The sequence below is a fragment of the Rattus norvegicus genome, chromosome 7 (assembly GCF_036323735.1).
Source record: "Rattus norvegicus strain BN/NHsdMcwi chromosome 7, GRCr8, whole genome shotgun sequence".
Lineage (NCBI taxonomy): Eukaryota > Metazoa > Chordata > Mammalia > Rodentia > Muridae > Rattus > Rattus norvegicus.
The window spans coordinates 58,443,502-58,463,907 of NC_086025.1; the positions used below are offsets into that span (position 1 = coordinate 58,443,502).

Genomic DNA, 20,406 nt, shown 5'->3' on the forward strand with positions numbered 1-20,406 from the left:
ATTAGCTCTCCCACACTCACACCCTCAGGACTGGCTCACATGCAAACCCTGAGACCAGGGCCAGCCTCACTGTTTCCTAGTCAGGGTGGGGGTGGGGGGCAGCTCTCCTGAGGGGTAGGGCCAGCTCTCCTGCTCTCACAACCCCAGGACCAGCTCTCCCATGATGCCCAAGAGAGGGGTGGGGCCTCAGATGCAATGGACCCAGGTGCAGTCCAGGCGGGAACATCTGCCTGGCCCTTGGTGGTAACAGAGCCCTGCTACTTCAGGGCCAGGGACCCAGACATGGCCCTCAGGGGCAGCACATGCCAGGACCTCACCCTCGCTGTAGGCAGCATCCTCAGCTACTCAGCATGCTCGAGTCTTTAGCTCCACCTCTCTTAATTGCCATATAACCTTCTGCTTCTCTTTCTCTTCGTGTCTGTACCACTTCCTTGTTCATCACGCCAGGGGCCTGCAGCTGTCTGGAGTCGTCTCAGGAGCGTGATGCCCTACCTATGCCGTGTGGCAGAGGTGACCTCAGATGTGGTCTGCCCACCCGGAGCTTGAGGTGCCAGACTAGGGGTCATCGTTGGCTTGCTCCCTGTCTAGGCCTTGTGGCACTGGGCTTGGGTGGTCACGTGGCAACTTTTATAAAGGAAAGCATTTAATTGGGGCTGGTTTAGTCCATTCTCATGGCAGGAGCATAACAGCACACAGGTACACAGACATGATTCTGGAGAAGGAGCTGAGAGTTCTACATCCAGATCCACAGGCAGCAGGAAGAGAGGACACTGGGCTTGGCTTGAGCATTTAAAATCCCAAAGCCCTCCCCCAGTGACACATTTCCTCCAGCAAGGCCACGCCCACTTCAAAAGGCCACGCCTCCTAAGCCCTGTCAAGTAGCACCACTCCCTAATGACTAAACATTTAAAACAGTGATCCTATGGGGAGCATCCCTATTCAAATTAGAATAGTAGATGAATTTGATGAAAGAATCTTGTAAATGATCAAGGGTTATTTAAAATCCAATCTCCTGAGTAAAATCTCACAGAGGCACAGGGATAAGTGCTTACGTTACCAATGTGGGAAAGCAGAGATTATGTAGTCTCTGTGTCTTATCCAGAACTTAGAGCATGCTTTGTAAGAAACACAGGATCAAGAGCCCTCAAGAAAATAGCATCCAGGGGTTGGGGATTTAGCTCAGTGGTAGAGCGCTTGCCTAGCAAGCGCAAGGCCCTGGGTTCGGTCCCCAGCTCCGAAAAAAAAAAAGAAAAAAGAAAAAAAAAAAAGAAAATAGCATCCAATTAGGAAGACAGACATGTTACATTGATGGCGCACGGAATGTGGAGCATGGGGTTGCAGAAGGAATTATGTGACTGCAGAGAATCGTAAAACAATATCTGACTACTGAACTAACTGAGCAAAAATAGGCAAATGAACAACCTGGGGCGAGACATTGACAGACATGTGGTCACCTGGGTCTCTGGTTCTCTGGATGGCTAACGTGGGCTGTACAGTGTAGGAAGTGGAACAGGAAGTAATCCTAGATGACTTCATCAAGTCACAGCCTCTGGGACTTGGTCCATAGACAATGGCTAACCAGTCACTGGAAACACAGAGTACTGAATATCCTCAGACTATGTTGATATCAGGTTGAGGAGCACTCAACTGCAAAGACATCTGGGAGCAAAGGAGAAGACTGTGGATGGAGAGGAGGGAAATACACTGGAGAAAGATTTGGGCAATAAAACTCTGAAAGTCATAATGCTGGGAATAAGGAGTCACTTCCTCTTTGCTCTACTGTCAGCCTTTCTGTCACACACACACAACATGTGCACACACATACACAGATATATACAGACAGACACATACACACACACACAAAACATGTGCACACACATATACAGATACATACATACAGACAGACAGACACACATACACACAAAACATGTGCACACACATATACAGACACATACATACAGACACACACACACAACATGTGCATACACATAACACAATGCACATACACATACACAGAGACAGACTGACAGACAGACAGACACAGACACACCACACACACACACACACACACACACACACACACACACACAAATGCACATGCATGGACACATGCTGCCACTAAATGCCTGTCTTTCCTACCTCAGGACTTTTGTTCCTAAAACTCCTTTTGCTTAGAATGTACTTCTGCAGAATTCTGTGTAGCCCTTACACTTTTGACCCCTATTTATACCTCTGATAAAATAGCACCGCCTCAGAGAAACGTTCCTAAAATAGCCATTACACGGTGCCCTATATTCTGGGAACTCCTTCTCAGCTGAGACTGATGGAGACCCTTGGTTACATTTGGCTTTGACCGCCTGGCTCTCTGTCCCATGTGAGCTCCTGAGAGTAGGAACTCTGCTTTGTTTACTGCGCGTCTCCTGACGCCAGGACATCCTGGTTCCTGGCTCACAGGTGACAATTCTATGTTGGACAAATAAAGGAGGCATGTCTAGTTATTACTGTCCTTCCACAGACAAGGCAATCCAGTCACAGAGGAGCCAACACTACTCCACTAATAACGAGCAGAGTCAGGGCTTATGCCCAGACCCTTTAGGAGAGTACCTGAACTTGGCTAAAGTTTAGGAAAACAGCACGATGTCCCCAGAGCTTGGGGAGCACAGAGGGCGAAGCAGCTGGTTTGGGATGGGGGAACAGGGTGTGACTTAACAATGGAAAAGATGCTCGTGAAACTGAGCAGTTGGGGAGGAGTGGGGCTTAGAGGAAGCGCCGGCATAGGGAGAGTCAGAGGGGTTGCAGAAGTGCATTCTGGGAGAGAAGTACACACCGTCTGGATTTAGCATACGGAAGAGGGAATACTCTGTGTGGGAGGGGTACATGGAGGAGGACATGAGGCAAGTCATTCGGTCAAGGCAAGAAACACTGGAGCTGTAGGAGAGGTCACATGGCCCATCTGTGTTCTGGTGAGTGTGGTTTCAGTCCCATCTAAACCCTACCAAATTCTCCAGCATGAGTCTATCCCTACAGTAAAACATCGCTAGCCAGCGAAGATAATGACATCTTTATACAGAACAAACCATCTATCTCCAGTTTTAGAAGCCACCAGAATTCTTTCCCCTAGCAAGGTTGTATTTATTGTTGTTTCAAAGGACTCACTTTTAAAATTCTGTGTCAAGAATAATAGTCATTAGTGGCCTAGAAGGTAGCATAGTAACAGACTGCTCCCCTGGCATCCACAAGGCCCTGGGTTCATCCCCAACACCCAGAGAAACAGAAGCCAATCCTTACCACAGCCTCAGTCAGGTGCTCTCATGAACCGTTTATGAATTCCCACTCACAGAATCCTCACAACACCTCTAGGGTTCTGTACTAGTTATTATTATTGTCATGATTGTCACAAAATACCTGAAGAAGCAACTCGGGAAGAAGCTTTGTTTTGTCTCATGGCTCAGAAGGCCTGGTGGAGTCTCTGGTGATGGAAGCCCTTCCCATCTTGGCGTATCTGGAGCAGAGGGGTAGAGTTGCAACCAGAAGAAAATACCACCTTAAAGGCCCACCCCCTGCAACCCACTTCTACTAGCTAGTCCACAGTTCTAAGTGTTCTACAAGGTCCTGAAATAGAACTGCCAGGTAGGGACTAGTTATTCAACCCAGAGCCCTCAGGGGAGCTTAGACACTCAACGCATTACAGATAGGTGGCGTTGCTCTCCCCAGTCTACAAGAAGGAAAGGCCAGTAGTCAAGCTATTGATCAAATGCACACTGCTAAGAAAACGCCTGGGAATTAGAAGTGTAAAAACATTCTGTGTGCTCCAGGAGCCTTCCTCAAATCTGTTCTATTTGTTCCAAAAAATCAACAGTTCAAAGAACACATTAATGTTCCCTGTATCAAAGTACAGGACTCATAAATTTCGATCAATGCAATTGCCTTCAAGAGAGGAAAGATGTTGATATTTCTGAGGCAAATGTAACAATGGTGATATGTCCTCTGGGTCAACATGGATAAAAAGAGCTCTCCCTGTTCAGAGAAAGTCCTTTCATCTGATTGGCGGTTGGCGGAGAACTCCAAATGAGCCATCTGTGTTTCCACAGATGTCCTGAGGGAGGCGCTATGAGGGCTTAACCTCAGAGGACTTTTTGCTACCATTCAGGCTTATTAACAAGCATGTATGTCTTAGAGGTGACATTGCTAAGCAGGCAAGATCTGAGTGGCATCTGGAAAGACGCAGAGTGGTCAAGGCAAGGAGGTCAAGACAGGAAGTGGTCAAGGCAAGGATTGTTAGATGGACACTCAATCTATCATGAAGAGCCCGTGGAACGGCACACAGACATGAGAATCATTGGTGTATTTGCAGAATAACCATTATTATTAGTGGTTAGAGTGTAAAGAATAGAAACTGGGGATCGTGGGTCTAAAAACGTGAGTTTAAGAAGGTTATGATAGTTATTCGCATGCCAAAGTTAACATTATTTTATAGACGATGAATGGGGAGTCACTGAAAATTTAAAAGCAAATGATGTCTGAGTGAGGGATAGTGGTTGATAGGTTGAAGTTTGACTGGAGGTTTGGGGCCACTTTGGGAATTATTCGATGCGCGCCCACACTCAAAGTAAGGAGATCCAGGTAGGGCATGAAGGGAAGGATGGGTTCCTCTCCTTCTCGGTCAGTATAAGTAACTGCACATGATATTAACGGAAGTAAGGGACTAGAAGATGACTTAGTGGGTGGCAGTGTAGTTAGAGGAGCGAGCATGGAGACGCAAAGACAATTAGATTCCATGGGAAACTGCGGGTATTTCCCACGCCAGAGCGCACAGTCCGGTAGACACTCGAGATTTTGAATCTAGAGCTAAGATGGGATGTGAATGACAGAAATACCGAGTTTTGAAGTTTAACTCTTTCCTGTCCCCTTTCCTTCTTCCTCAATTAAATATTTATTAAGGTTCTACCTAATGCCTGAGCCTGTGACCAACACTGAAAAGACTGGAGTGAGCTCAATATAAAGCTTGCTCTGGAGAAGCACACGGTCCAGCATGGAAACAGGTGTGACCCCAAATAACAGCAGTGCACTCTCTGACAGCTTGTAATTGCAGGACAAGCAAGGCACAGGAAAGTCCTAGGGAGGGAGTCTCAGCCCAGTAGAGAGGGCGAGCTAAGCTCTACCTAAGACACTACCTGGAGCACACAGCATGTGGAGCACAGTCCGCTCCCCTTGGTGACTCGTATGTCCTTGAGCCTTGTGGACTCTGCCTTCCACGTGCCACAACCATTTGGACTGGGGTCTGACTAAGATCACCATTACTGCTTGGTGGCAGAGCAAATCAACTGTCCTAGGCAAACCACCTGGAAATACTCATGATAAACCAGTTTGTGGGAGCCTGAACAAACTTGGTACGCTGCTTGTTCCCAGGACTGCTCCAGGATTGGCCATGGCTGTACCACCAGGAGGATTTGCCTCTGGCACTGTCCAAGGGACACCTTTTTCTTTCAATGACAGCCAGATGATCCCCTGCAGACTCGTAGAATATTCTGGTGTTTGGTCTTTCAGTACTTACTGAAGTCATTAAACCATTAAAATTCACTTTAATTTTATTAATTAAGCAACATTTGTTAATTACTCATAATTAATTGCTCATTCATTAATAATTAATAATATTAATTTCTACTTCCATTTAGAAGCTGGTTAAGACTGAAGATTGTGTTTATGTTGTTATCATTTCAAGCAATGTGAACTATTTCTTGGGGGTGTATTTCCTACCTCAACACCTTTTGAGGCTTGAGTACCTTCTGGCTAATAGACCCCTAAGTGTGTTGGATTGTGGGTGTTACCCATTTTAGTAACTCATTAACATTTTAGTTAGGCATTGGAAGACCAAATTTATCAAAGTTATGCCACCCCTGTTATTACAGCTCATGATATAGTCAAGAGCTGATTGTCACCAAAGAAGGGAAGGATTCATCACATATTAGTGGCCTCTTTCTTTGGTTTAAACAGTGCTTGGGTTGAAGGAGGAATCAAGTTCAAGGTCATCTCTCCACTTGATGTTTGCTTTGCCTTTTCGGTCTATAGCATTAGAAGGAGCCATTTAGTTGCTGGAGGAGGTTGGAGGGCTCTTCCAACCTTATCCGAAGTATTAGAGAACTCTGCACTTAGCCTCTGATGGAACATGCCCAGTGGCAAGGCACTCACGAAGACATGGTTTTTAAAAGAATCTTTTTTGGGCTAACCACAGTTGCTTTTCATAAAAACCCACAGTCTGTCTTCCCACTACAACCTGAATATCTCTAAATTCTACAGCAATGGGGCTCAACCTGTGGGGTACAACCCACTTGGGGGTCGAGAGGTTAGATGACCCTTTCACAGGGGTTGCCTAAGACAATCTGGAGAAAAAATATATTGGCATCACAAGTCATAACAGTAGCAAAATCACAGTTGGGAAGTAGCAACAAAAATGATTTTATGGTTGGGGGGTCATGACGACATGAGAAACTGTGTTAAAGGGTCGCAGCGTTAGGATGGTTGAGAACCACTGATGTAGAGAGTCCTGAGTGAATTTATGCTCTCAAGTTATCTCACTTGCTCTTCTTCCTGAGCAATGACCTGGTAGTTACTATGACTACACAAAGCCCACCCCAGATAGGGCTAGTTTGACCCCTTGCCATGGTGCCAGGTTGCTTCCCCGGCCTGGGCAATCAGCCCATACTCTTTAAGCAGTGATCACACAGCAGGTCAAGCTGTGAAAGCCAGGCTAAATTCTTCACAGGTCTTGGGTCACAGGGCAATTTGCCATTCTGTGAGAAAAAGTGAGGGACCTATCCCTTCCCATTGAGTTTTGTCTCTTGGTGCCTTAGACCCCGATCCTGCAGCTCGGGTCTCCTTAGATGTCTAGTCACAGCATTTGAGCCAGACCTTAAATTCCTTCAGTGACCTTTGTCTCTATTTTCCAGGCAACTTCATAAAAAGTTCTACCTTTCTGTGCATGCTAGAAGGTGTCACAGACAACCAGAAGCACCAGATCCCAATCAGGGCTCTGCTAGGATGCCTGGGTGGGTCCCATCTAAAATTCCCCATTTTCCAGAGTCTGTGGGTTAAAATTTAACCTCTTTCTCATTTGAGACCAGACCATAGGCTCACATTCCCTTCTCTGTGCCAAACTTGCTACTCCATGTAATCAGGTTTATATTTCTTCAACGTCAACTTGTATATTTTTATGCAAATACAACGTTCTCCCAGGATAGAATTTACTAGGACTTTACTCTGATAAGCAAAGAGTTGCTTTGATAGAGTTAGAGATTAGCTTATACAATTTTGAAAGCATATTTTTGCTGTGTAATATTTCGGTGATCAAGAAGAAGGGGAGTGCTAGAGAGATGGCTCAGTGGTTAAGAACACTGGCTGATTCTGCAGAAGGAACCAGGTTTGATTCCCATCATTCATGAGGTAGCTTACAACCATCTGTAACTCCAGGCCAGGGCCTCTGAGACTTTCTTCTGGCTTCCACGTGCACCAGACATGCATGTGGTGCACAGACATACATGCACACAAAACACCCATACATATAAAATAAAAGTAAATAAATCTTTTAAGAGGAGGAGGAGGAGCCATGGAAGAAAAAGGAGGAGGGGAAAACAGACGAAAATGACTTAGAGCCATTTTTTATCTAATTTACTTCCCACAAACATATTATTATCCCTACTTCTCCAAATGAGAACTAAGTCCCCACCAGGTTAGATGATGCACCCGAGGCTGCAGCTAGCAGGCAGTAGAACCAAGATATACAACCAGGTAGTCAAAACCCACGATGAAATTGCAGTTTGTACTCTTAAAGTCATTATTTTCGCTAATCTGTTTTTATCATATCATATTGCACTCATATACAGCATATCCTATTGTATGCTGTGAGGCATGGTTTTAAGTGAGCACCATGACAAAGAGATTTTAATAACTTGGCTGATGATTTACTCGAGTTTGCCAGTTTTAGAATAGCAAAGCCAATTTAAAAGTTTTGTAGCGAGACTCTCTTATAAGGAACACCCGTCAATAAAAATGCCGATGGCCAATGAGCTGAGGCAGGAAGCAGGAGGTGGGACACTGGCAGGAAGAGAGAGGATTCTGGGAAATGGTGAGCGACTGAAAGGAGACGCTGGACAGGAAGGCCGGAGAGAGCAGCAGGGAGTCAGACGGAAGTAGACTAACAGGTAGATTAACTGTGAGACACTGAGGGAGATGTTGAGGAGACTCGAAGGAAGAAGCTAGACCAAACTGAAAAGAGAGAACCAAGTGGTAGACATAGAATAGTTTGAATGGGTTACGTAAGTTACGAGCTAAATCAGGGAATGAGCCAAAACTTATAGCGTAGGCATTTATTAGTAAATAGTCTCAGAGTCGTCACTCCACGAGCCGAAGCTAGGAAAGGAAAACTTGGAATTTAATTTTTACAAAATGTATTATGCTTATTTTATGTTTGTATATGGGGTCAGGGGCAAGCTCCGGGGTATGTGTGGAGGTCAGAGCACAACTTTCAAGAGTCAGTTTTCTTCCTCCACAAGGTGGGACCTGGGAATGGAACTCAGGTGGTCAGGCTTGGTAGCAAGCACCTTTACTCTGGAGAGTAAAGCGATCTTGTTGGGCAGGATGTCAAAGTCAATGATTTCCAGTGACCTAATGTTATCATGATACTAACAAGTGACTTTTATTGGGCATTGAGTGAGCTAAGCAATTTATCGGGATTGTTTCTCCTAATGCTTTAATCAATTCTGTGGGCTGGGAGTTTTACTTCTATCTCTTTACATTCAATGGGAGAAATGAATGAGGCCCATGGGAATTGTAATTGTCTGTAGGTCACACACTGGTCGCCTGTAGGAGCATGGGTCTGAACCCTGGCTGTCAGATGCCAAGTCATATATATGCATAATTTCAGCGTTTCATCGACACCCCATAAACATAGCACGGCTTGCTCTTCCAAGTAATTTTGATTTTGAGACAGGGTCTCATGTAACCCAGGGTGGCCTTGAATTCAGTATATAGCTGGATTTCTTTCTGGTGCTCCTGCTTCTGCCTCCCAAGAGCAAGCAAGGATTACAAGTGTATGAATCTGGCTGTATGCAAAGCTGAAAACATCATGCTAAGGAAGTGCCTTATCAGCTGAACTATACCCCTTGCCCGCAAATAAATCTTTTAGAAGTCAGTCTCCTTTGTAGTGATATCAGAGCACTTGAGAAAGATCTAGTTCAGAAGCCGAATGAAGGCATGGTCCACTCAGCTCCAGGATGGTTAACTGTCTAAAGATTTTTGTTTCACTGAGTAGTAACAACTTCCAGGCTTCTTCGATATCTGCAGCCTTGAGATGGGGAGGGGGGGGTGTCATTGTTGCATGTCCCATGCTGGGTGGGACCCGAGGAAACACTCATAATGATAAGGAGTTGATACACCTCTCTATTTTTTTTAAAATATGTATTTTATTTGTATGAGTACAACATAGCTGTCATCAGACCAGAAGAGGACATCAGATCCCATTACTGATAGTCATGACCCACCGTGTGGTTGCTGGGAATTGAACTCAGGACCTCTGGAAGAGCAGTCAGTGCTCTTCACCGCTGAGCCATCTCTCCAGCCCTCAAGGACTAGTTTTTTATCATCTAAAATTCTCTGTGAAAATTTAGATATCCAAACACAAGAAATAACTGATAGTTGATCGTGAACGGAGTTTAGCCAAAAGAAATAGTTCAAACCTAGTGTTTAATAGTTGCACATCTTTGTATGATGCACAGAAGGTTTATATTTGTGATTTTATAGACATGCTTTTGCCTGCTGGCAGCGGGACTCAGTTGGTACAGTGCTTGCCACATTTGGAGGAAGGCCTCGGTTCAAGCTCCAGGACTTCAGAAAGCAGGCAGAGTGGCTCGTGCCTGTATGTCATGGCACGTCACAGCACCCAGATTCTAGGAGTCCAAAGTTCAAGGTCACCTTCAGTTGCATGTTGACTTTGAAGCCAGCCTAAGCTACACAAGGCCCTATTTTTTTTAAATAAAAACCAACAGAAGCCTACTTAATGAATATTATTTGAGTTACCAAATAACTTTTAGTTGAAAATCCAATGGAGTTCCATCCCATTTGATCTAAACAAAAACAATTGTCATTCATCTGGTGTTTCGTTCTCAACAGTTCAGTCATTTTTAAGTTGTACTTTTTGTTCTCAACTCCTTGAAAAGCTTTTCCATCCTGAAGGCTTTGTGTGGATGGCATTTCTCTGTGGGAAATCGTCCTCTCTATGGAAAACACTGTATGTTAAGAGAGGGGACAGAATCTACTTGTGTGGGGAGGACACTGGGCCAGAAGTAAATTAGGCTAAGGGAGGAACTCAGGATGCTTGTATGAGCTCCAAACACATACCCTAGGGGAGGACAGAGTGTCTTTCATCTAGTCCACACATGGACATACTAGCAAAGAAGTATGATTGTTCATTTTATAGGTCAACTTGAACGGACCAGGAGGTGCCTAGATATGTGCCCTACATTACTGTGGGTGTGTCTTGGAGAATGTTTCTGGGTGGGAATTCAGTCAATAGGCTGAGTAGAACACATTGACCTTTCTAATGTGAACGGGCCCCATCCAATCCACTGATGGATGGTACCTGAAGACAGCCTACTTATAATTAGACAACAGTCATCACTCCCAGATTTTCTCCTTCAGGCTGAAACAAAATACTTGCTTCCTGGGACTCTAGTTACTGTCTTTCAGAATAAAATGACAGTGTGGGATCCTTTAGGTCTTTAGCCTGACAGCTACATATTCTGGGATTCGGTAGTCTCTGTTTCATGTGAATTAATCACCTCTCTCTCTCTCTCTCTCTCTCTCTCTCTCTCTCTCTCTGTCTGTCTCTGTCTCTCTCTCTCTCTCTCTCTCTGTGTGTGTGTGTCTGTCTGTCTGTCTGTCTGTCTCTGTCTCGCTTCCTCTGACTCCTTTCCCTCTCTGTGTGTATATATGTCTCTTTCTGTTTCTGTCTGTCTCTGGAGAGAGAGAGAGAGAGAGAGAGAGAGAGAGAGAGAGAGAGAGAGAGAGAGAATCTCCTCTTAGTTCAATTTCTCTAGAGATCCTGAACAATAAACCCATTCAAAGATCACAGTAGCTGATCAAGCTAAGTCTTGATTAACTTAAACTCTTGGGGCCTCATAGTCAAGTACTAAAATAGATAATTTACTTTTTTTTTTGTTTGCAGGGACAGCAAAATACAGTCGCATAATGTGTACAAAGTGCTTGACACATAGTAGACACTGAGGAAGTGGGGTCTTTTCTTCTCTCTGTATTAATGAGCTGTTACAGCTAGGTGGGAGTCGTGGGGCCAGAGAGGCTGCCAGATCCCAAGCTGGGAGTGTGTTGGCAGGGTGCCCAAATTCCACTGTAAGTGAATGGCATCCTCCTCTATGAACTCTGAATGTCACACTGAGCCTGCCTCAGGAGACCTGGCTTAGAGCCCAGCTCCCACACCCGCTATCTGGGACCTCAGACAAGTATTCCACTTTCTCTCTCATCTGTCGCATAAGGGGGTTTCTTTCTCTTCTAAAATGCCTCTGACTTCTTATTAGTCAGTGTCTTTTCTGCATTGTTCTTAGCCTTGCGTTTGAACTCAGATTATAATAGTAGAAACAGTCCAGGCTGTACCATCACTTGTCAGAGTGATGAAATAAATCAGTGGTAACGTTTCCAAACACTGTTGGCCTACAGAATCTACTGAACTCTATTTGGACAACATTTATGCCCTGTATTAGCTTGGGTCCACTCCCACAGTTTGACTAATGAGATGACTTCAGGAGCTGAGCTTTAAGACAAGAAGACAGAGGAGCCTTATTATTAATATCCGTCCTTTAAAACCTTCCCCAAATCATACCTTCTTTGTAGATGCTCATATTTATTCCTGGCTTGGCTCTTTGCAAAGGACTAAGAACTCTAAGATTTTTCTTTCTGTTAAAAGACAGGCTTTCGCATCTCTGCTTGTCTTTGTAATCATTGTAACTCGCAAAACCCATTACTCACTAGGAACACAAACTGAATCCCATTAGAGTGCCATCCTTGACTTCCGAAGCACAGCATTTCTTTTGCCGGATCCTGATAAGTTCCCCATCTCATTACTTTTTTCCCCATTATTAACTACTGTGTTTGTTCACTAAAAGCTTCTGGGAAATACAGAAAAAGAGAAAGAAGATGGAGGAAGGAAATCCTATGTGTGCAACTCACCTAGGAAAATGCTAATATGTTGGTGCTGGTCTGAGCAAAGTAGTAAGTCCCATCTTCTCTGTTGGTTGCCTAAGAATAAGGCTGCACTTTCCTTCGTATTTGCCAACATGCTTTTGTAAACTTCATTTTTAGATTGAGCAAGCAACTCTTTTTTTTTTTTTTTTTTTGGTTTTTTTTTTTTTTTTTTTTTTCGGAGCTGGGGACCGAACCCAGGGCGTTGCGCCTCCTACCCAGGGCGAAACTTCATTTTTAAATGGTTACTCTATATCCCATCGCATATGTAAACGTTCTCCCGTCTAAACTATTCATAACATTTGACTATCGTAAATAACGTCACAAAGAACAGCACGTGTATATGAAACTTTTTCCATATTGAGATTGCTTCCTTAGGACTAAATTTCAGAAGTGGAATTTCTGAGTCAAAGACTCCAGATCCACACATGGGCTTTTGGCCCACACATTACCACTGACCTTATAGTGGCTACTCCACATACTTCCAACAGAGTTATGAACGAAATGCTATTTTTCCTGTTCTTTCATGGCCTTAAAAGAAGCCCCCACAAGATGCTTCCCAACTGGTCCTGGTAGCTGTTGAGGCTTTTATTTTTCTTCAGACCTGGCAAGCCTGGCTCAGTAAGATTTTCCTGCTGTAGGGGGCAGCGAGCGATCAGTGTGTGGTAGGCAGTTCTCTCCCGTTAGACAAGGCTGTGGGTGTCCTTCAAGGTAAGAGGGCCTTAGAGCAGTGGTTCTCCACCTGTGACCCCTTTGAAGGTGGAACGACCCTTTCACTGGGGCCACATATCAGGCACCCTGCATATCTGATATTTACATTATGATTCATGACAGTAGTGGAATCACAGTGATGGAGTAGCTGTGGAAGGAGCAGTTTTAGGAAGGTTGGGAACCGCCGCTTTGGAAGGATGGTTATTACCTGTGAGCACAGGACTCGTTCAATAGATGCTGCGCTGCCATCTACAAACAGAAAGGAGGCAGTAGGTGATTTCTAGTGCACAAAACGGGGCACTTTGAACTCACTAAGATGGCGTGTTTTCTACTGGTTTTATTTTATATTTTTGTTACATTTTATTTTTGTACGTGAACATGTGAGTGTGCCAGAGAGCCAGGGTGGATGACAACTGGCTGGAGTCAGTTCTCTTCTCCATCGCGTGCATCCCTGGGGTCTTCAGACTGAGCGGCAAGTGTTTTTACCCACTGAGCCATCTCGCTGACCCTTCACTAATTTTATCTTTATTTTAGGGCTTACTTATGTTATTTACATGTACAAATGTTTTGCCTACATATATGTAGGTGCATCATGTGTGTACCTGGTGCATGCAGAGATCAGAAGAGGGTTTGGAAATGGAACTTAGGAAATGAAACTCCTTTGGCTGTTGATGGCTATGTGGGTGCAGGGATCAAAAACTGCTTCTCTGCAAAATTGATGAGGGCTCTTAATTGCCATCTCTCCTGCTACCCCTTCTACTAATTTTAAACAGATGAATAAACCCTAAAGAGCCTTTTGTTTGTCATACACACATACAGACACACATACACATACATACACACAATACATACATATATACACATATATACACATACATATACACACAGACATATACACACAACATACATATACATACACATAAACATACACACATACATAGGCATACATACACTCACACACATGCATACACATATACACACAATACACACAATGCACACATACACAATACACACGCACATAGACATACACACATATGGACACATACACACAATACACACATATGGACACATATACACAAATATACACATATACAATGCACACACATATGGACACTTACACACAACTATACTACATAATATATACATATATACACATACACACATACATAGACATATACACACATGCATACACATATACACACAGACATATATACACATACACACACAGACATACATATACATATACACACATACATGCACACACACACATATATATACACATACACATACATAGACACACACATATACACACATATACACTACACACATACACAGGCATATGTGCCCATAAATATTTAGAAATAATCATGACTGGAATATTTACTATTGTATATACTCTTCAAAAATGTTTATCTTAAATAACATATTTTGCCTGCATGGGGGTTGGGTTTCTTCATTTTCATGGGACAAGACAGTGTGAGACCAACAGGTAGTTGTGAGAGTCGTTAAAACACTGTTTCTCAACCTGTGGGTCACAACCCCTTGGAAGTCGAATGGCTCTTTCACAGTGGTCTCAGATCACATATCCTGCATATCAGACATGAAGATTATGATTCATAGCACTAGCAAAATTACAGTTATGAAGTAGCAATGAAAATAACTTTGTGGTTGGGGCCACCACAAAATGAGGAACTGTATGTATTTAAGGATGGCAGCATTAGGATGGTTGAGAAGCACTGTTTTAGAGAGGACTCCCAGGCAGGAGCAGGGCTGGTGACATATTTGAGCCAATGCCATTAGTGAGTAAATAGCAACTGTTCTTAGTGATTCACTCAGTGATTCACCTCTGAGTCTTCCAGAGGCAGCAGCAGGGGATTGCCACAAGTTCAAGGCCAGCTACAGAATGAGTTTACCAACTTTATTGTCAATCATATTTCATCAATCTGAGGGAACTATGCCCACCCCCTCATGCACACTCACAGCAGAGAAGGGAGCAAGACATAATGATAGTAGAAAAATAAAAAGGCAAGTATAGTGTGCTTTCTCTCATGGAGGTGGGGAACAGGAGGCTGGCAGGTCAGGGACAGAGGACAGATGGTGACAGGGATGAAATTAAGAAAAGCACAATGACACACACATGAAATGTCATAATGAAATCCACTATTTTATACACTAACCCCCAAAATAGTTCATTAAAAAATAGACTCTTCACCAACCAGGCAGCACACACCAGCCGATATGAGGCCACGTCACATACACAGCAGAGGACTGCCTGCTGTGGCCTGTGAGAGAAAACACACCTAACCCTCGAGAGACTTGGGGCTCCGGGGAGTGGGGGTGTCTGGTGGGGTGGGAGTGGTGGTGTCTGGTGGGGTGGGAGTGGTGGGACATCCTCTTGGAGACGGGGAAGGAGGAATGGGATGAGGAACTGTGGGAGGGTAGAACAGGAGGGAAGTAATGACTAGACTGTAAAAAAGTATAATAATAATAATAATAATAATAACAACAACAACAACAACAACAACCAGAAAGGCATAAAAAATAGGTTCTTACTACAGTTATTCAAAAGGGAAAGACAGACAGGGAAGGAGTCCAGCTCTACAATGTGGGCTTAGTAGAGGTTGCCCTGTGTTCCCTTCTGCTCTTCCCACAAAGAGATGACAAGTCCAATTTGCCAGTCAGAGTCTCTAGAGCTGTCTGGGCAGAGGAAGGACTAGATCCTGCAGAGTCTTCAAGGAGAGCACCCAGGTGGCGGCAGGGCTCAGGTCCTGCCTGAACCTTCACTTCCGGTAGGTTTACTCTGTGGACTATGATCAGGAATGGGGCAAATTCTTGTTTATCCGCCCCTAGCCATGAAGCAGCGCATCTACCTCCTGCTGTCTCTTCAAAGAGAGGCGGGTCCTGCGGCTGCTGTGAGAACCACACACAGTGTAGACATGGGACAAGCAGAAGGGAAAGGATACCTGTGGTAGGGAGAACTCACTCTCAGTTGCCTGACTGGCATTCTCTGTCGTCTCATCAACTGGCTATCACAACATACCTGTCCATCCGCACAAAGAATTGATAAAGGCCCAGTGCGCCTCCATGGGTGTTTCTGCCATGATGTCTAGCTTGATTGTTTGGTTCCAAGGTTCCTCATTAGATCTTACTACCACAGAACTAATATGCTGGGCTTCAAACACTGTTGAGCTTATGTATTCTCCGCAGAGATGCGTATTCAAGAGGAACCATGTCTGCCCCACCCTACAAAGCTCAGGGCTCTTTGTTAAACTTGGGGAGGGGAATGTGAGCACTTATATATTTCCAGAAAGTAAGGCACCCAAAGAATAATTTCAAGCACCGCAGTTTTCAGAGGAAAGAACAAACATTAGACATGACAACAGACTTCTGCCAATACCAGAAGCAGCTAGCGATGGAGCTGGTGCAAGAGCATGCTTTCTCAGAGTCAGAGCCAAGATCTCCACTTTATTTCCATCTTCAACTCTTAGTCTGTGAGAAGGAATGGTATCCTTGCACCACAACCCAACAGCCCCAGGATATACAGAATGAAAACGTCCTTACTGTGTCTCAGTGTGTAGAATGAAGACACCGGCTGATACACGTTACCCAGTCCAACACACAGGCAGGCACATGTGAATTTTAGTGTTCATTTTTGAAGCATTAGTTGAATGGGCTGAAGACAGTGACCATTTTGTCCTGGCCGTGGTGTATTTTATTCCGCACAGTGTCCAGGATATGGAAGGTAGCCAACAATGATACCTGAAAACATTAGAAGGGAGGTGAGGTTGCACATGGGAGAGGGGTTGGGTAGGCTTTGGACTCGGAGCCTAATTAATATCCATTTCTTTGTGCCCTTCTAGCATCTTTCCAGCTTGGGAGTGTCATGATCTGCCATCTTACCTCATAGGGCCAATGTGGAGACTGACTTGTATATAAGACCCCTCTGAGTTCCCCTAAATGCAACCTCATTAAAAGGAACAAATATAGATCTTTAAAAACATGATTGGTTGTTTGAGAGATAGTACCTATCTTTAAATATAGCACTGTTTTGTTTTGTTTTTTTAAATGATTTTAGAAAGTTGTCCTGTCCTGGTGTAAACATTTCTTCCCAAGCCAGTTTTCTCAGATTGACTCTGTCTTTTACCTACTATCCATGGAGGAAGGAAGGGCATTGTGCTAACACATATTTCCTAACCCGTGTATATGTATTCTGCCGTTTTTCTCTGAGTTTATTCTGCAGACACCAATTTTAGAGTTAACACAACCTTTCCTTTTCTCTTTGCCCTTTCTTCCAGTTAATAAACACATTCATCCTATGGTATTTCTTACCCTTGCAAGTTTTACTCTAGTTTTAGTGGCTTCAATTTTTTTAATATATTATTTTTTACTTATTCACTTTGTATCCTGCCCCCTCCCAGTCATCCCTCCCACAATCCTTCCCCCTACCCCTTCTCCTCTGAGTAGGTGGGGCCACCCTTCATACCTCCCTCTTGGACCTTCAAGTCTCTGTGAGAATAGACGCTTCCTCTCTCACTGAGGCCAGACAAGGCAGCCCGGTAGAAGAACACATCCCATGTAGAGACTGCAGCTTTTGGGACAGCCCCTAGTCCAGTTGTTTGGGACCCACATGAAGGTCAGGCTGCACATCTGCTACATGTGAGCAGGCAAGCCCAGGTCCAGCTCATATATGTTCTTTGGTTGGTGGTTCAGTCTCTGAGAGCCCCAAAGGTCCATGTTAGCTGACTCTGTTGGTCTTCCTGTGGAGTTCCTCTCCCCTTCAGGGCCACAATCCTTCTTCCTACTCTTCCATGAGAGTCCCCAAGCTCCACCCACTGTTTGGTTTGTCCAAGTGTGTGGTAATGGCTTTATGTTTTAACTAGTCAAGAACATCCGGAAGTCGGTCTATCCCTGAGTTTTGAAACCTACTCAATTTAAGGGAAGCCATAGGTTTTCAGTGTCTTCATATTTTGTTTATGTCATTAAAAATTCCCTAATAAGTCCATTTCCAAGACTAAAGCAATCACTACCCAATCCATAATCCTGTTAAACATAGATCTGTGCTTAATTGGGTGGCTAGGCCATCCATCAGGATGGGAAAGGCTAGAGTGCCTATTTTTCAGTCAGTGTGCCAGGTCAGAAGGAACTGAGGCTGAGTTTTTAAATAAGGTATATTTCTTTCCATTGCTCTCATGCCCTTGTTTTAAGGAAACATTGGTGTGGAATTTGGTCTGGTATTTTCTATATCCTCAGACTTTTTTTTAAAAGTCTAGGTTGATACATACATATATATATATATATATATATATATGTACATATATATATATATATATGCATGCCCGAAACCAGTACTGAAGCTGTCAATGTTTAATCTGCAGTCACCCTTTTTAAATGAATAAAGTAATGAACAAAAGATACTCCATTCTCAGAGCTTTCTGGTTTCCATGCGTCCACTGAATTGTGATTCAGGTCACACCAGCCTCCCTGACTTGTGTACATCAGTGTTTCTATTGATCTGCCTCTTTTCTTCTCATCTGGTCTGTCATCTTCTGTCACAACTGGGGACCCTAATGAGCTCCCTGGGATTTTCTTTAAAAGCGGCCAAATTGGAAATGGTTAAGAGCCTAAGCCGTGGCCCCTTTGGGGTGGCTCATCTTCTTTGATCTCCCTTTTGTACTGTGCAAGACTTCGCTCTGTGAAGTAAGGCAGACACTGGAATCGAATGGTGGCTACAGCCTCTACCTTTCGGAATGACGCTCAGAAGGAAGGAGTGGGGCCAAACATCAGAATTTTCAGTGCCGATGCAAAGAAGGCATTTGAAGTCAATAATTCCAATTTTAATTGGAATTGTTAATATACCAGTGTATTTTCAAGCAGAGGTTCTGGGGAGGGGAAGGAGAGCCTCAACACTCTCTTGGCGTTGCTGATTTGAACTCAGGGATATGGACCTGTATATCCCTGCTGCTGAAAATTGGCATTTGCACCTTTTAAGTGTGTTCCAAAAGAAAGAAAATCCTTGATTAGTGGTAGCAAAATTGGCTCAGGTGACACTGCGGGGCCCAGTCACATCTACTGTAAGGACAGGAGACCAGTGAAGAAGAAACACCTCTGCTTGGTCCTGTTGTTGTTGTTTTCTTTTCTTTTCTTTTGCTGTTGGCTTTTTATACTCTTGTCTTTTTGAAGTCCTAAAATAGAATCTAAAACTCAGAGCCTGATCTTTCTTCAGACACCGTTCACTGTGTCATCAGTTGTTCCTGCACAGTTCAGATTTGTTGTTCCTCCCCATGGATCAGAAACCGTTGGGTGTGTTATCAAATTCATGGGGACACCACTTGCTACTTGTCCACTTGCTACTTATCTTTTCTTTCAAGCTTACTGCCCTTCCTCCCTAAACGGAGGCAGTTAAGCTATGCCAAACATGCACATTTCCAATTCGCTAATGCAATGTAACTCATTTTAATGAGAGAGGTGGAGAGGGAGAGGGGAAGAGAAGGTGGGAGAGAGAAAACCTAAATCATTACTTGTGGGCTCCCAAGCCAGGTCCAAATCACTGTGGAACTTTACACAAGAGCAGGCCTTTGTAAATGAATATATCTTCATTTATACGTCTAACAATCATACACAGAGGGCTCTTTATCTCCTGGTTTGTTGAAAGCACACAGGCCATGCAATTAAGACAGAAGTTACTAGCTTTGCTTAAAATACTTTTACAAAAATTAGCATCTACTGAATGTGAGAGAAAATATTTGTATATGGTTGTAGGCTTTCCAGGAACCCTGCCCCTTCAGACCCCACACCCAAACGAGGGCTCTGACAAGTTCAGGGCTGGTAGTACCTGTGAAAAGTTTCATTGCCTTTTATCAAAGTTCAGCAGCTGTATTTAGGGAAGAGATATGTATCCCACACAGGACCACAAGCTAACGGAGTGATCGTAACATATGGAATTCATAAAGGCCCAATTACAGGGCCGTCATTGTCTGCTGTGGTTTTAACTCATGTAAGTTATGGATTATACTTTCATGAGATCATAATCAAAAGGTTACTCTTTGGTAATGGCGTGTTAGAACTTCAAAGCCATCCTCTGGGCCTTGAGAACAAAGGCTTAGAAGTTTGAACGTAGGCCAGAATCAGTCTGTACGAGTTAACGATATTCAACCATCCAGAAGCCGGATCAACCTAGCCACACACGTGACCTTTCTCACCACATCAGATCAACAGTCGTCACTAAAAGATGACAGTTGATTCAGCTTTAAGGCCTCTCTCTCTCTCTCTCTCTCTCTCTCTCTCTCTCTCTCTCTCTCTCTCTCTCCATCTCTCCCTCTCCCTCTCCCTCCCTCCCTTCCCCCCGCCCCTCTCTTAAATAAATCAACCTAACCAGGGTGTCTGCTCAAATTTGTCTCAGAACTGCTCGTCGAGACTCGAAAGCGCTGTCATCCACTGCTCTCCTAGAAT

The 20,406-nt window shown here is 44.0% G+C and overlaps 1 protein-coding gene and 1 long non-coding RNA gene across 4 annotated transcripts in view; both read left to right on the forward strand.

The window, feature by feature from the left end:
- Positions 1-20,406, forward strand: part of Wif1 (Wnt inhibitory factor 1) — a 70,528-nt gene that overhangs the window by 10,176 nt on the left and 39,946 nt on the right. The window lies entirely within an intron of this gene.
- Positions 5,688-16,960, forward strand: LOC134479701 (uncharacterized). 2 transcript variants are annotated; one of them, XR_010053339.1, is made up of 3 exons: positions 5,688-8,198; positions 15,613-15,746; positions 16,818-16,960. It is a non-coding gene; the product is annotated as an uncharacterized LOC134479701 (long non-coding RNA). The 2 variants fall into 2 exon arrangements; XR_010053340.1 differs by lacking the exon at positions 5,688-8,198 and having other exon boundaries at positions 15,489-15,746.